The sequence below is a fragment of the Ovis aries genome, chromosome 7 (assembly GCF_016772045.2).
Source record: "Ovis aries strain OAR_USU_Benz2616 breed Rambouillet chromosome 7, ARS-UI_Ramb_v3.0, whole genome shotgun sequence".
NCBI classification, from domain to species: Eukaryota; Metazoa; Chordata; class Mammalia; order Artiodactyla; family Bovidae; genus Ovis; species Ovis aries.
The window spans coordinates 30,181,108-30,195,986 of record NC_056060.1 but is presented as its reverse complement, the minus strand read 5'-3'; positions in this window follow the sequence as shown (position 1 = coordinate 30,195,986).

The following is a 14,879-nucleotide window of genomic DNA, read 5'->3' as shown; positions in this document are numbered from 1 at the left end:
TCCTTTTGTAAGTAGAAGTCTCACTGATCACTTTAAAGATATTTTAAAAAAATGTTGTGATCAGTTTGTAGCTGGCTTGTCCTTGCCTTAGTATCCTCCTGTTTCTAAAAATATTTGTATTTTTGTAGTGAATGAGAGCTTATACCAAAAACAAAAGAAGTTGGTTATGCTATCATTTTATTTGCGAGTCCTTTCTGAGACTTAACAAATGCCACAAAGATTGTGTTGAAATCTCATATACATTGATTTATTTATTTTCAAGGGAGACAATATTTTGGAAATGAATGAATGACAGCAACACACTTGTGTCAATCTTTCTAACCCCTGCTAAAATACAGAAATTTTATATATTAGAAACTGAGAAAGGTTTATAATAGTTTTTACACTTTCTCTGTACTGTGTCTTTTGTGTAGCATAAAGTTTCAGGTAGTGATAAGATTGGAGCAGAAAAAAAAATTCTCCTCTGTTTCATAAAACATAGGCATGTGAGGCCATATGAAGCCAGAGGACAGTCCTGGAGGACTGGGGGGAAACTCCAGGAAATCTCTGAAGTTTGTTTATACCAACAATGTGCTGTGCTGTGCTTAGTCGCTCAGTTGCGTCAGACTCTTTGTGACCCCATGGACTGCAGCCCACCAAGCTCCTCTGTCCATGGAATTCTCCAGGGAAGAATACTGGAGTGGGTTGCCATTCCCTTCTCTTCCCAACCCAGGGTTTGAACCCAGATGTCCGGCATTGCAGGCGGATTCTTTACCATCTGAGCCACCAGGGAAGCAAGTGACACTGGAAATTAAAAACCCAATACCATTTATATTAGATGTAATGGAATTAAAATAAATTTAAGAAAACATGTGTAAGATCTATATGAGAGAAACTATAAAACTCTGATGAAAGCAACCAAAGAACTAAGAAATAGACATTTCATGTTCATGGACAGAAAGACTCAATATTGTCCAAAAATCAGTTCTTTCAAACTCGATGTGTAGATTCAATGCAATTCCAATCAAAATCCTAGCAAGTTATTTTGTGGATATCGACAAACTGATTCTAAAGTTTATACTAAGAGTCAAAAGACCCAGAATAGCCAAAAATATTGAAGATGAACAAAGTCAGAAAACTGACACTACTCAACTTCAATACTTGCTATAAACCTACAGTAATCAAGAGAATACGGTAGTAATGAAGAAAAAACAGACAAATCAGTGGAACAGAATAGAAAACCCAGAAATAGACTCACATAATATAGTCAATTAATCTTTGACAAGAGTGAAGGCAATACAGTGGAGCAAAGACAGTCTTTTCAACAAATGGTTCCGGAACAACTATATGTACACATGCAAAAAAGAATCTAAATACAGATTTTACACCCTTCAGAAAATTAACTCAAAATGGTTTATAGACCTAAGAGTAAAATGCAAAACTATAAAACTCCTAGAAGACAACAGAGGGAAAAATTTTACGACATTGGGCATTGTGCAAGTTCATATGAGCTATCAGGGCTTCCATCATAGGTCAGTTGGTAAAGAATCCGCATACAACACCAGTTTGATTCCTGGGTTGAGAAGATCCACTGGAGATGGAATAGGCTACCCACTCCAGTATTCTTGGGCTTCCCTTGTTAAAGAATCTGCCTGCAATGCGGGAGACCTGGGTTTGATCCCTGGGTTGGGAAGATCCCATGAAGAAGGGAAAGGATTCTCCAGTATTCTGGCCTGGAGAATTCCATGGACTGTAGAGTCCATGGGGTCACAAAGAATTGGACACGATTGAGTGACTTGCACTTTCATTTTCGTATACACACACACACCAAAGACACAGTTCATGAAAGAAATAATTGATAAACTAGACTTCATTAAAAATTAAAAATTTCTGTGCTGAAAAAGATGCTGTCAAACGAATAAGCCACAGACTGGGGGAAAATATTTGAAAAAACAGCTGATAAAGACCGTTATCTACAAATATATAAAGACCACTAAAACTCAGCAATAAGACATGAACAACCTGATTTTAAAAAGGGAAAAATATCTGAAAAGACGCTTCATCAAAGAAGATGTGCACATTGAGAAGAAGCCTATTAAAATGATGTTCAACACATTGTCTTTAGGGAATTACAAATTACAACAGCAATAAGATACTTTTGTAGGCCTATTAGAATGGCCAAAATCCAAAACACTGATAACACTAGATACTGGTGAGGATGTAGAACCACAGGACTCCCATGTTGTTGGTGGAAATACAAAATGGTAAGCCACTTTAGAAGATAATCTGAATATATTACAAAATTGAATATACTTTTGTTGTATGATTCATCACTTCGGCTCCTTGGTATTCACTGATGGGAGCTGAATGGTTACATCTTCACAAAAACCTGCACACAAATGTTTATAGCAACTTTATTAATAATTGTCCAAAGTTGGAAGCAACCAAGATGGTTTTTAGTAGTTAGCTAGTACAAACTATCTTTAGTAGATAAAGACACTGTGGTGCATCCAGACAATGGAATATTATTCAGTGATGAAATCATCTATTAAGCTATGGAACGGCTGGAGGAAACTTAAAGGCATACTATTAAGTTAGTTAGTTCAGTTGCTCAGTCGTGTCCGACTCTTTGCGACCCCCTGAATCGCAGCACTCCAGGCCTCCCTGTCCATCACCAACTCCTGGAGTTCACTCAAACTCACGTCCATTGAGTCAGTGATGCCATCCAGCCATCTCATCCTCGGTCGTCCCCTTCTCCTGCCCCCAATCCCACCCGGCATCAAAGTCTTCTCTAGTGAGTCAACTCTTTGCATGAGGTGGCCAAAGTACTGGAGTTTCAGCTTTAGCATCATTCCTTCCAAAGAAATCCCAGGGCTGATCTCCTTTAGAACGGACTGGTTGGATCTCCTTGCAGTCCAAGGGACTCTCAAGAGTCTTCTCCAAAACCACAGTTCAAAAGCATCAATTCTTCGGCACTCAGCTTTCTTCACAGTCCAACTCTCACATCCATACATGACCACAGGAAAAACCATAGCCTTGACTAGACAGACGTTTGTTGGCAAAATAATGTCTCTACTTTTGAATATGCTGTCTAGGTTGGTCATAACTTTTCTTCTAAGGAGTAAGCATCTTTTAATTTCATGGCTGCAATCACCATCTGCAGTCATTTTGGAGCCCCCCAAAAATAAAGTCAGCCACTGTTTCCACTGTTTCCCCATCTATTTCCCGTGAAGTGATGGGACCAGATGCCATGATCTTCGTTTTCTGAATGTTGAGCTTTAAGCCAACTTTTTCACTCTCTTCTTTTACTTTCATCAAGAGGCTCTGTAGTTCTTCTTGGCTTTCTGCCATAAAGATGGTGTCATCTGCATATGTGAGGTTATTGATATTTCTCCCAGCAATCTTGATTCCAGCTGGGGCTTCATCCAGACGAGTGTTTCTTATGATATACTCTGTATATAAGTTAAATAAGCAGGGTGACAATATATAGCCTTGACATACTCCTATTCCTATTTGGAACCAGTCTGTTGTTCCATGTCCAGTTCTTTTTTTTTTTTTTTTCATGTCCAGTTCTAACTGTTGCATCCTGACCTGCATACAGGTTTCTCAAGAGGCAGGTCAGGTGGTCTGGTATTCCCATCTCTTTCAGAATTTTCCACAGTTTATTGTGATCCACACAGTCAAAGGCTTTGGCATAGTAAATAAAGCAGAAATAGATGTTTTTCTGGAACTCTTCTTGCTTTTTGCATGATCCAGTGGATGTTGGCAATTTGATCTCTGGTTCCTCTGCCTTTTGTAAAACCAGCTCGAACATCTGGAAGTTCACGGTTCACGTATGGCTGAAGCCTGGCTTGGAGAATTTTGAGCATGACTTTACTAGTGTGTCAGATGAGTGCAATTGTGCGGTAGTTTGAGCATTCTTTTGCATTGCCTTTCTTTGGGATTGGAATGCAAACTGACCTTTTCCAGTCCTGTGGCCACTGCTGAGTTTTCCAAATTTGCTGGCATATTGAGTGCAGCACTTTCACAGCATCATCTTTCAGGATTTGAAATAGCTCTACTGGAATTCCATCACCTCCACTAGCTTTGTTCGTAGTGATGCTTTCTAAGGCCCACTTGACTTCACGTTCCAGGATGTCTGGCTCTAGATGAGTGATCACCCATCATTATTATCCAGGTCGTGAAGATCCTTTTTGTACAGTTCTTCGGTGTATTCTTGCCACCTCTTCTTAATATCTTCTGCTTCTGTTAGGTCCATACCATTTCTGTCCTTTATCGAGCCCATCTTTGCATGAAATGTTCCCTTGATATCTCTAATTTTCTTGAAGGGATCTCTAGTCTTTCCCATTCTGTTGTTTTCCTCTATTTCTTTGCATTGATTGCTGAAGAAGGCTTTCTTTTCTCTTCTTGCTATTCTTTGAAACTCTGCATTCAGATGCTTGTATCTTTCCTTTTCTCCTTTGCTTTCCCTTCTCTTCTTTTCACAGCTATTTGTAAGGCCTCCCCAGACAGCCATTTTGCTTTTTTGCATTTCTTTTCCATGGGGATGGTCTTGATCCCTGTCTCCTGTACAATGTCACGAACCTCATTCCATAGTTCATCAGGCACTCTATCTATCAGATCTAGGCTCTTAAATCTATTTCTCACTTCCACTGTATAATCATAAGGGATTTGATTTAGGTCATACCTGAATGGTCTAGCGGTTTTCCCTGTTTTATCCAATTTCAGTCTGAATTTGGCAATAAGGATTTCATGATCTGAGCCACAGTCAGCTCCTGGTCTTGTTTTTGTTGACTGTATAGAGCTTCTCCATCTTTTGATGCATTGAATATAATCAATATGATTTTGGTGTTGAACATCTGGTGATGTCCATGTGTAGAGTCTTCTCTTGTGTTGTTGGAAGAGGGTGTTTGCTATGACCAGTGCATTTTCTTGGCAAAACTCTATTAGTCTTTGCCCTGCTTCATTCCGTATTCCAAGGCCAAATTTGCCTGTTACTCCAGGTGTTTCTTGACTTCCTACTTTTGCATTCCAGTCCCCAGTAATGAAAAGGACATCTTTTTGGGTGTTAGTTCTAAAAGGTCTTGTAGGTCTTCATAGAACTGTTCAACTTCAGCTTTTCAGCATTACCGGTTGGGACATAGACTTGGATTATGTGATATTGAATGGTTTACCTTGGAAACGAACAGAGATCATTCTGTCGTTTTTGAGATTGCATCCAAGTACTGCATTTCGGACTCTTCTGTTGACCATGAAATGGCAACCCACTCCAGTATTCTTGCCTGGAGAATCCCATGGACAGAGGAGTCTGGTGGGCTACAGTCCATGGGGTTGCAAAGAGTCGGATGCAATTGAGTGACCAACACACTGACAATGACTAAGTTAAAGAGAGTGGTCTATAAATGCTAGAAACCATATGATTCCAATTATATGGCATTTGGAAAATGATAAAACTATGGAGATAGGAAAGGGATCTGGGGAAAGCATCAGGGGTTGTGGGGAGAAAAGGATGAGTAGGCAGAGCAGTTTTTAGTAGGGTCTAGCAGTTTTTAGCAGATGAGTACAGTTTTTAGTACCGTGACACTGCTCTGTATTTGCATTTTACTTACTTGTTATTTATGTCATTGGTGCCATTTAAAAGTACAGTGTCTCGAACATAGTACTTATGCAATATATGTTCAACAAAAAGAATACTTAAATGAATGATTGAGTGTTCAGTTCTAGGCAAAATGATGAAATAGGGCGAAGTTTCCTAAAAGATTAAACTACATTTATAGTTCATGAAGAGTTTCCATAAAGGAAACTACAAAATACTCAGTTGGAAAATACTTAGTCTTCTTTCTTCCTAACATTTGAGCAGCATTTGTGACCTGGAGAAAGCCTTTGATGAATGTGACACAGGCTTATTAGACTGATCACAGAACTACTCATGTTTGGGATAGGTGTCCCCTAGTTAAGATAAATTATAAACATTTGTACAGCAAGGGATTGTTTGCTGTTACTCATTTTATATCCAATGTAGAACCTGGATGGCATGCCTTTTGAATAGTAGATGCTCAATAAACATTTCCTGAATGAATGTTTAAAATGAATCCATTTAGTATCCTGGGTAACTACAAAAGAGGATCTTAATTTAAAGCTGGAATTTATATTTTGTACTAAACATTTCTCTTATGCACTGAACTGTGTCTCCTTCCCACCCACCCCTATCCCCCCCAGAATTCAGTGTTGAAATCTCAAATCCACCACCTCCATGTGTAATCCTATTTGAAGATAAAGACTTTAAAGATGTGACTAAGTTAAAATGAAGCAGTTAGGGTAGGGCTTTAAGGCACTATAATTGGTGTTCTTACGAGAAGATGGAGAGACCCCAGGGGCTTGCACACAGAGAAAAGGCCATGTAAGGCTACAGTGGGAAGGCAGCCATCTGCTAACCAAGGAGTGAGGCCTGAGGAGAACCAAATCTGCCAAAGCCTTGATCTTGGGCTTTTAGCCTCCAGAACTGCGAGAAATAAATTTCTGTAGTTTAAGCCACCCATTCTGTGCCTTTTATTATGGCAGCCCTAGCAGATTTACATAATTTCTTTGAATTAAAAGCAGGGAAGCCCCATAATTTAATATTGTGAATGTTTTATTGAACAGATACATTGCTGTTTCTCCACATGTGAGAAACATGTGCACACTGGCAAATATGTGTTGCTTGCATTTTAAATCATTATTCTGGTAAATATCATGGTATATTTTTTCCCCTCTCTCTTCTTTTGCCATTAAAATTATACCTGAGAATTTGTACACAGTCTCTTCCTTTACCCCTAAGAAACTACTGTCTCTGTCTTACTCTGCTTTGGTCTGACGGGTGCTAACTTGACACCCTTTATCCCAACTGATTGAGATCTGGGGGACCTCAAAGAGTGCTAATCCACACTGCCACACACCATGTCATTTGATATCCAGTTCAGTATTTCTCTGCAGGGTCTGGAATCTACTTTATGCGACAACTTTCCTTCCATACATGTTATTCCCCCCCGCCCCCCAGAACCTTCTTAGATGACACCCTCCCAGGTTAGAATGAAGGAGGAAGCAAACTGATGATATTTTATCAGTGGGCTGTGACTCAAGTATAACTACAACCCCAATTTGGGGAGTCCACTTTTTTAACACTCCTACCGGAGGTAGGGTGATAATGAAGTCAGACACAGACATTTCCTTCAACTTTTGCCAGACAATGTGGCTCCTTGAAGTAGATTACAATGAAGTCTGTACAAAGTAAGAGGCATGTTGGAACATCCCTCCCCAGAGGAAAACCAGTTTCTAGTCTGAGACTGACCCCATAAGTGGAGTCAAAATCCAATTGTTACATCACTCTTAAAGCATGCTATTTAACACAAAGGCAGCCTATAAAGTAGAAGTTAGAGCAAAAACCTCTGGCTTTAAGTATCATTAAATACTTTTTAAGAGGAGATATGAGGTTTTCAAAGGGTAGCAACATAAAGTTTTAAAAGGTTTTTATCTATTTCATCTAATTTTTCCTTTTCAGAGAACATCTTTATGTAGGTAAGCCTTGAACTTTTTTTAATATGACAGGCAAGACAATTTTGAAACCATAATTACTAAATATTTGTTGTACTATTCACAGCTATCTGATAAAAGTACGTTAATTTAGTCATAAAATGAAGAGACTAGATGCAGTTTCCAGAGAAGGCGATGGCACCTCACTCCAGTACTCTTGCCTGGAAAATCCCATGGACGGAGGAGCCTGGTAGGCTGCAGTCCGTGGGGTCGAGAAGAGTTGGACACGACTGAGTGACTTCACTTTCGCTTTTCACTTTCTTGCATTGGAGAAGGAAATGGCAACCCACTCCAGTATTCTTGCCTGGAGAATCCCAGGGACGTGGGAGCCTGGTGGGCTGCCGTCTATGGGGTCGCACAGAGTCGGACATGACTGAAGTGACTTAGCAGCAGCAGCAGATGCAGTTTCCAAAGACATTCTATTTCAACTTTGTTTTTTCTTACAATCCTATTTATCACCAATTAGTGCTGTTTCTGGCCTGGCAGTTGGTTCTGGGAGATAGAAAGGAGTAGAAGTCACGGCTGAAGAGGTATTTTGTGACCCAATGTGCTAAAGCAATGTCTGGAACACAGCATATACCATTAAACCCCCCTGTTAAGTGGAACTTTCTGTTCACTAACTGATCAGAATACTTTTTTTCTTTTTTATGTATTACTGCTGGATCTTCAGTGGTTCCATGAAATTTTATGAGTTTCTTAAGTTGGAGGCTCGCTGTAGGCAGGAGGGACAGACATGATTAAGATTTTTCAGAAACGTCCTCTGTGAGTTGAACAGTGAGTGGTCTGAGATTCATGGGTCATGGGTGTCATGGGTGGTCTTTAGTGTTGTGAAGAAAGCCCTCCAGATTTCTTCCTGACTTAAATTACTCATGTGTGAAATGAGATGGTGAAATTGATTTACCCCCAATTAACATTTTATTTGGTAATGGGGAGGTTATTTGTAGAGAACTGGTGGCTGTGGTAAAGTGATATCCGGGGACTGCTTTGGAGGGCAGCTACTTCAGAAGCAACCTGCACCTTTTAAAGCTGAATCTTGTGCATGGCTTATATGCAAAATTATGGACGTTTTAATATGACCTGTCCTACATGGGTCTCCCTTTCCAGAAATCCTGGGCTGCATGATAGAGAGAAGGAGGTTTTAGATTCTAAAGGGAATTTTGCAAATGATGACGATGTTGGAGATGAAGTGTATCATTATGAATTAACTGCTAAGCTGATTTGGCCAGGAGATGTGAGGGACTGAAACAACTATTTAGATAAATCAAGGCTAATACTAGTTTAGTTTTCTGCCATATTTTAACCATGAGGTCTAGGCATTTGGGTATATAATAATGAAAAAAATTAAAAGCAGACATAGTCCTTCAGCTTATGCAATGTACAGTCTGGAGGGTGTGACAATAAAAACAAATACTTACATAGTTAAAAATAGTTGGACAAACATAAAAATAAAAGAAGCTAACATATGTGGATTATAATCAATGTATTTTCTTTTAAGAAGTAAGAAGTACCCAGAGTTCCTGTCTCCCCATGTGGACTTAATTAACTTGGTTGATATTCAGAAGTTTTGGGCTTTTTCAGGGGTCAGAGGGGCAATTTTGGTGCCATGGATATTCGCTACTTTGGTTTCAAGAAAGAAAAGTGATAATGATCCATCTTCCATTGTGTGCCTTTTATATAATGCAAACTTACCAAATGTGAAAACTTTAATTGGACTATTCTAAGCAGTACCATTGTTATAGACATCCTCGTCAAGAGGAATCTTACATTAAAAGATTTCTTCCAAGGTACCACAAAACCCAGAATCATTAAAAATCTGAGAATTGCTAAAATACAAAGGCCATGCATCTCCTTACATTGTTTATGTTTTGCATTTCACTCAGCTTGAGTAATGAAACTAAATTGGTTGGTTTCTTTTATACTTTGCCTGTTTCTAATCAGTTTCACTTTTGATTTTCCATGAGCTCACTGAGTGATGTTGTTTTGGGGGTTTACATACTCCTGGCATTATCCATATTCTCAGCAAGCTGTTGGTCATTGAAATAAAACATTTCAGCATATTTTAGGGTTTTTGAAGCCTGGAATACTCTGTTAAAGGAAATTTAAGTTTCAGGTTAAGAATACTTTAACAGGGGGTAGGAATGGAATTGTATGGAACTTGGGTTTATTTTGAAGAAAACTCAAATTTTATCAGTACATCTGTATCTTTTCAGTTGCTTAATAAATTTCATAATTATGCTGAATTTTGTTGAAGCACTATAATATGAATGGATATGTTACAGTCTTTAATTTTTATCTCTTGATGTCTGCTATAAATCCTGATAATGCAGGCACCATATATATATAATAAACACAGCTTGGATGCAGCATATCCTCCAACTAAGCATAAAGCAAGCTCAGTAGGATATTAAATCTATGCTAGCTCAGACAATTTCAACAGGAACAAAATGTCTTTGGTTAGCAGATCATTCTATTGCACTCTTAATTGGTAATGTAAGTGAACAATTGATACCTACCTTGCTATACATTCTGCTAGAAGACAAATTAAATAAAACCTTTTAAGGCGAGTGATCATAATTGAATACAAAATAGCCAAACCCCATCATTTATGCCAAGTCTTTCTAATTATTTAGTATTTATGAGTAGAAAGATAGGGTTGCTGCCTCTGGATAGATGACAGAAGCAGAGATGAAGCTGGTGTTATCAGTGGTTTATCATTTAGCTGGAGGATTACCTGCCTCTTCTGCCTCTTCTCTCCTTTGGGTAAGCTGCCTGTGGTCATACTGCTGTCATTAGCACCTCTACCAGAAATGTGCAGGACGAGAAGTTCTAGTCAGCCCCTCTTTACTCTTTGTCAGCAATTTTGGTCAAAGAAGGAGCCGGGGACAAGATTGAAACTAATGGCTGAAATGAGGTTTGAGGATTATCTGTGGTTTTCATTAGTCCTCTCCACTTGTTAACAAGCTGAATCCACAGCTGAATGCAGTATTTTTTCTTTATTCCTCTGAATTTTGCAGTCAGTTTAGTCCCTGATAAAAATTCTGGCTTGCCATTTTGCCCTACCAATAAGGACCTTAGGAAAGCTGAATATACTAAAGAACGGTAAATCAGTTTAGAAAAACTGATGATCTTACTACCCCTATACACATAGACAAGGAAGAGATGTTTTATACACATGAAAACAGGGAGGAAGGGCAAGAGGGAGGAAGGGAAAGAGAGGGGGAGGAGAGAAAGAGAGAGACTTTATAATCAAGTTCTTGCAAAGTCTGTCATCTTTTGTGGTGTTTCCTTAGTTCTTGTGCTTTGGACATAAGCGATTATTTGTGGAAGGCACATGTTAGCCTGAAAGTCCTTCAGTCAGTAGTCCCAAAAGGGGACAAAGAAATTTAACACAGATTTGGTGATAATTTCATGAAACATTAAAAATGCAAGTGTTGGATGTTGTTAGATATACATAGCAATTTAGCATAAAAATCAAGAATATACACTCACAGGGGAAATAATCAGTTTCAGTGTGAATAGATGCTTTGGATAAAGCAGCAAGCATCAGTATTTTATGTGGATTGAAATAGGCCTGTATCTCACAGACCCAGACAGAAGTAAATGGAGAGAGTACACTAGAGAGCTGGTTCAGAGGACTCATGCCATAGCCCTGCTGTTAACCAATAAACTGATGTTAATTAAAGACATGTGTGAAAACTTTAAATAAACTTATTCTGTAAGGTATGTGACATTTTGCATGCATGAATGAAGTAACTGTCCCATTAGTGTATTTCATATAGGCAATTTAAATATGAAAGTATATCTAAATTAATAAGTGAAATAAGTAAACATTTGACAATTTCATTTACATCCCTAATGGAGAAGGCAATGGCAACCCGCTCCAGTACTCTTGCCTGGAAAATCCCATGGATGGAGGAGCCTGGTAGGCTGCTGTCCATGGGGTCGCGAAGAGTCGGACACGACTGAAGCGACTTAGCAGCAGCAGCAGCAGCAGGTATAAAATGAAAGGTACTCAGTTGTGTCCAGCTCTTAGCTACCCATGGACTATACTGTGCATGAAATTCTTTAGGCCAGAATACTGGAGTGGGTAACCTTTCCCTTCTCTAGGGGATATTCCCAACACAGGGATTGAACCCAGGTCTCCCACATTGCAGGCAGATTCTTTACTAGCTGAGCCACAAGGGAAGCCCCTATATGTATAAAACTTGGTCCCAAATGATTTTGGTATACAGTAAAGAATCTGCCTGGAGTGCAAGAGACCCTGGTTTGATCCCTGGATTGGGAAGATCTCTTGGTGAAGGGAATGGCAACCCACTCCAGCATTCTTGCCTGGAGAATCCCATGAACAGAGGAGCCTGGTGGGCTACAGTCCATGGGGTCACAAAGAGGCAGACATGACTGAGTACACGCACACACACGTTAGAAATATAAAGGATGATCTTACATTCAGGGTTGGTCTTATATGAGAACATAGAGTTGTTTCCCAAAACATGATTAAATGTTATTATGCTAGCAATTGGCCACCTATTATTGTAGAGGGCAATATTGGATTAAACAATTGCAAAAGGACAATAACATTTGAAGAGAGTTTTATAAATTCAATATAAATATAATGCATCTTAATCATAAATGCCTCCAAAATAGTATAGGCCATTCTATGAAATTTATATATTTTAAACCTGAATTTTTATTATTAGGAAACCTCAGGTAGGAAAGCTCATTGAACTGTCAAACCAAGGCTTTGAGATACAAACCTACAGGGTCTTTTTCAGCTGCCCTGTGGGTGAATCAAAATCTCTGCCCTTTTATTTGCATTTGTTAGCAATTATGAAGGGATAGGAATGCACTTTGTAACAAATAGCTGATGTTGCTGCTCATTCCATCACTTCCACTAGCTTTGTTTGTAGTGATGCTTCCTAAGGCCCACTTGACTTCACATTCCAGGATGCCTGGCTCTAGGTGGGTGATCACACCATTGTGATTATCTGGGTTGTGAAGATCTTTTTTGTACAGTTCTGTGTATTCTTGCCACCTCTTCTTAATATCTTCTGTTTCTGTTAGGTCCATACCATTTCTGTCCTTTATTGTGCCCATCTTTGCATGAAATGTTCCCTTAGTATCTTTGATTTTCTTGAAGAGATCTCTAGTCTTTCCCATTTTATTGTTTTCCTCTATTTCTTTGCACTGGTCATTGAGGAAGGCTTTCTAATCTCTCCTTGCTATTCTTTGGAACTCTGCATTTAGATGCTTATATCTTTCCTTTTCTCCTTTGCTTTTCACTTCTTTTCTCAGCTATTTGTAAAGCCTCCTCAGACAGCCATTTTGCTTTTTTGCGTTTCTTTTTCTTGGGTATGGTCTTGATCCTTGTCTCCTGTACAATCTCACGAACCTCCATCCATAGTTCATCAGGCACTCTGTCTATCAGATCTAGTCCCTTAAATCTATTTCTCACTTCCACTGTATAATCATAAGGGATTTGATTTAGGTCATACCTGAATGGTCTAGTGGTTTTCCCACTTTCTTCAATTTGAGTCTGAATTTGGCAATAAGGAGTTCATGATCCAAGCCACAGTCAGCTACATGAACCATGAACATCCAGATGTTCAAGCTGGTTTTAGAAAAGGCAGAGGAACCAGAAATCAAATTGCTAGTATCCGCTGGATCATCAAAAAAGCAAGAGAGTTCCAGAAAACATCTATTTCTGCTTTGTTGACTATGCCAAAGCCTTTGACTGTGTGGATCACAATAAACTGTGGAAAATTGTGAAAGAGATGGGAATACCAGACCATCTGACCTGCCTCTTGAGAAACCTGTATGCAGATCAGGAAATAACAGAACTAGACATGGAACAACAAACTGGTTCCAAATCAGGAAAGGAGTATGTCAAGGCTGTAAATTGTCACTCTGTTTATTTAACTTATATGCAGAGTACATCATGAGAAACTCTGGTCTGGAAGCACAAGCTGGAATCAAGATTGCCAGGAGAAATATCAATAACCTCAGATATGCAGATGACACCACCCTTATGGCAGAAAGTGAAGAAGAGCTCTTGATGAAAGTGAAAGAGTGAAAAAGTTGGCTTAAAGCTCAACATTCGGAAAACTAAGATCATGGCACCTGGTCCTATCACTTTATGGCAAATAGATAGGGAAACAGTGGAAATGGTGTCAGACTATTTTTGGGGGCTCCAAAATCACTGCAGATGGTGATTGCAGCCATGAAATTAAAAGATGCTTACTCCTTGGCAGGAAAGTTATGTCCAACCTAGACAGCATATTAAAAAGCAGAGACATTACTTTGCCAACAAAGGTCCATCTAGTCAAGGCTATGGTTTTTCCAGTAGTCATGTATGGATGTGAGAGTTGGACCATAAAGAAAGCTGAGCGCCGAAGAATTGAAGCTTTTCAACTGTGATGTTGGAGAAGACTCTTGAGAGTCCCTTGGACCGCAAGGAGATCCAACCAGTCCATCCTAAAGGAGATCAGTCCTAAGTGTTCATCAGAAGGACTGATGTTGAAGCTGAAACTCCAATACTTTGGCCACCTGATGCTAAGAACTGACTCACTGGAAAAGACCCTGATGCTGGGAAAGATTGAGGGCAGGAAGAGAAGGGGATGACAGAGGATGAGATGGTTGGATGGCATCACCATCTCAATGGACATGAGTTTGGGTAAACTCCAGGAGTTAGTGATGGACAGGGAGGCCTGGTGTGCTGTGGTCCATGTGGTCTCAAAGAGCTGGACATGACTGAATAACTGAACTGAACAGAACTGCTCATTATTTTTATTTATTTATATTTTCAAATTAGGACCTAGGTAGTAAAGCATTATATAAATGGTAAGAGTGACAATTTTCTGCATTAGTACAATAGATTTTCTATATGCTTTTATCATTTATGGAATAATATATTTTTGTTTATTGTATCAAAAAAGCAACTGAAGTCACAAAAGTTGAACATTATAGCAATGCATAAGATCCAGGCAAGTAAGTAACATCTAGTTTATTACTATCCTTTTTTCTTTAATTCAATATAAACACTAATAAGGTCTGAACCTCCCTCTTCTTTCTGGAATTGGGCTATGCAGACTGTGAGAAAAAAAAATCCCATTTTCATTTAGGTGACCCTGATGTTAGCTTCTGGGGCTTTCCCTGACCAATTTATTAGAATCTGCAAACTGTAGGAATCGTACCAGACCAAATTCTAGAATCCATTGTCTAAGCCTCATAAGACCTCTAATCTGAAACCAAAGCTTATCTTAGAAAACGAGTAAATGCTGAATATCATCTTTCCTGGGAAAGCTGGGAACTTGTTCTCTTCTTTAACATGACTT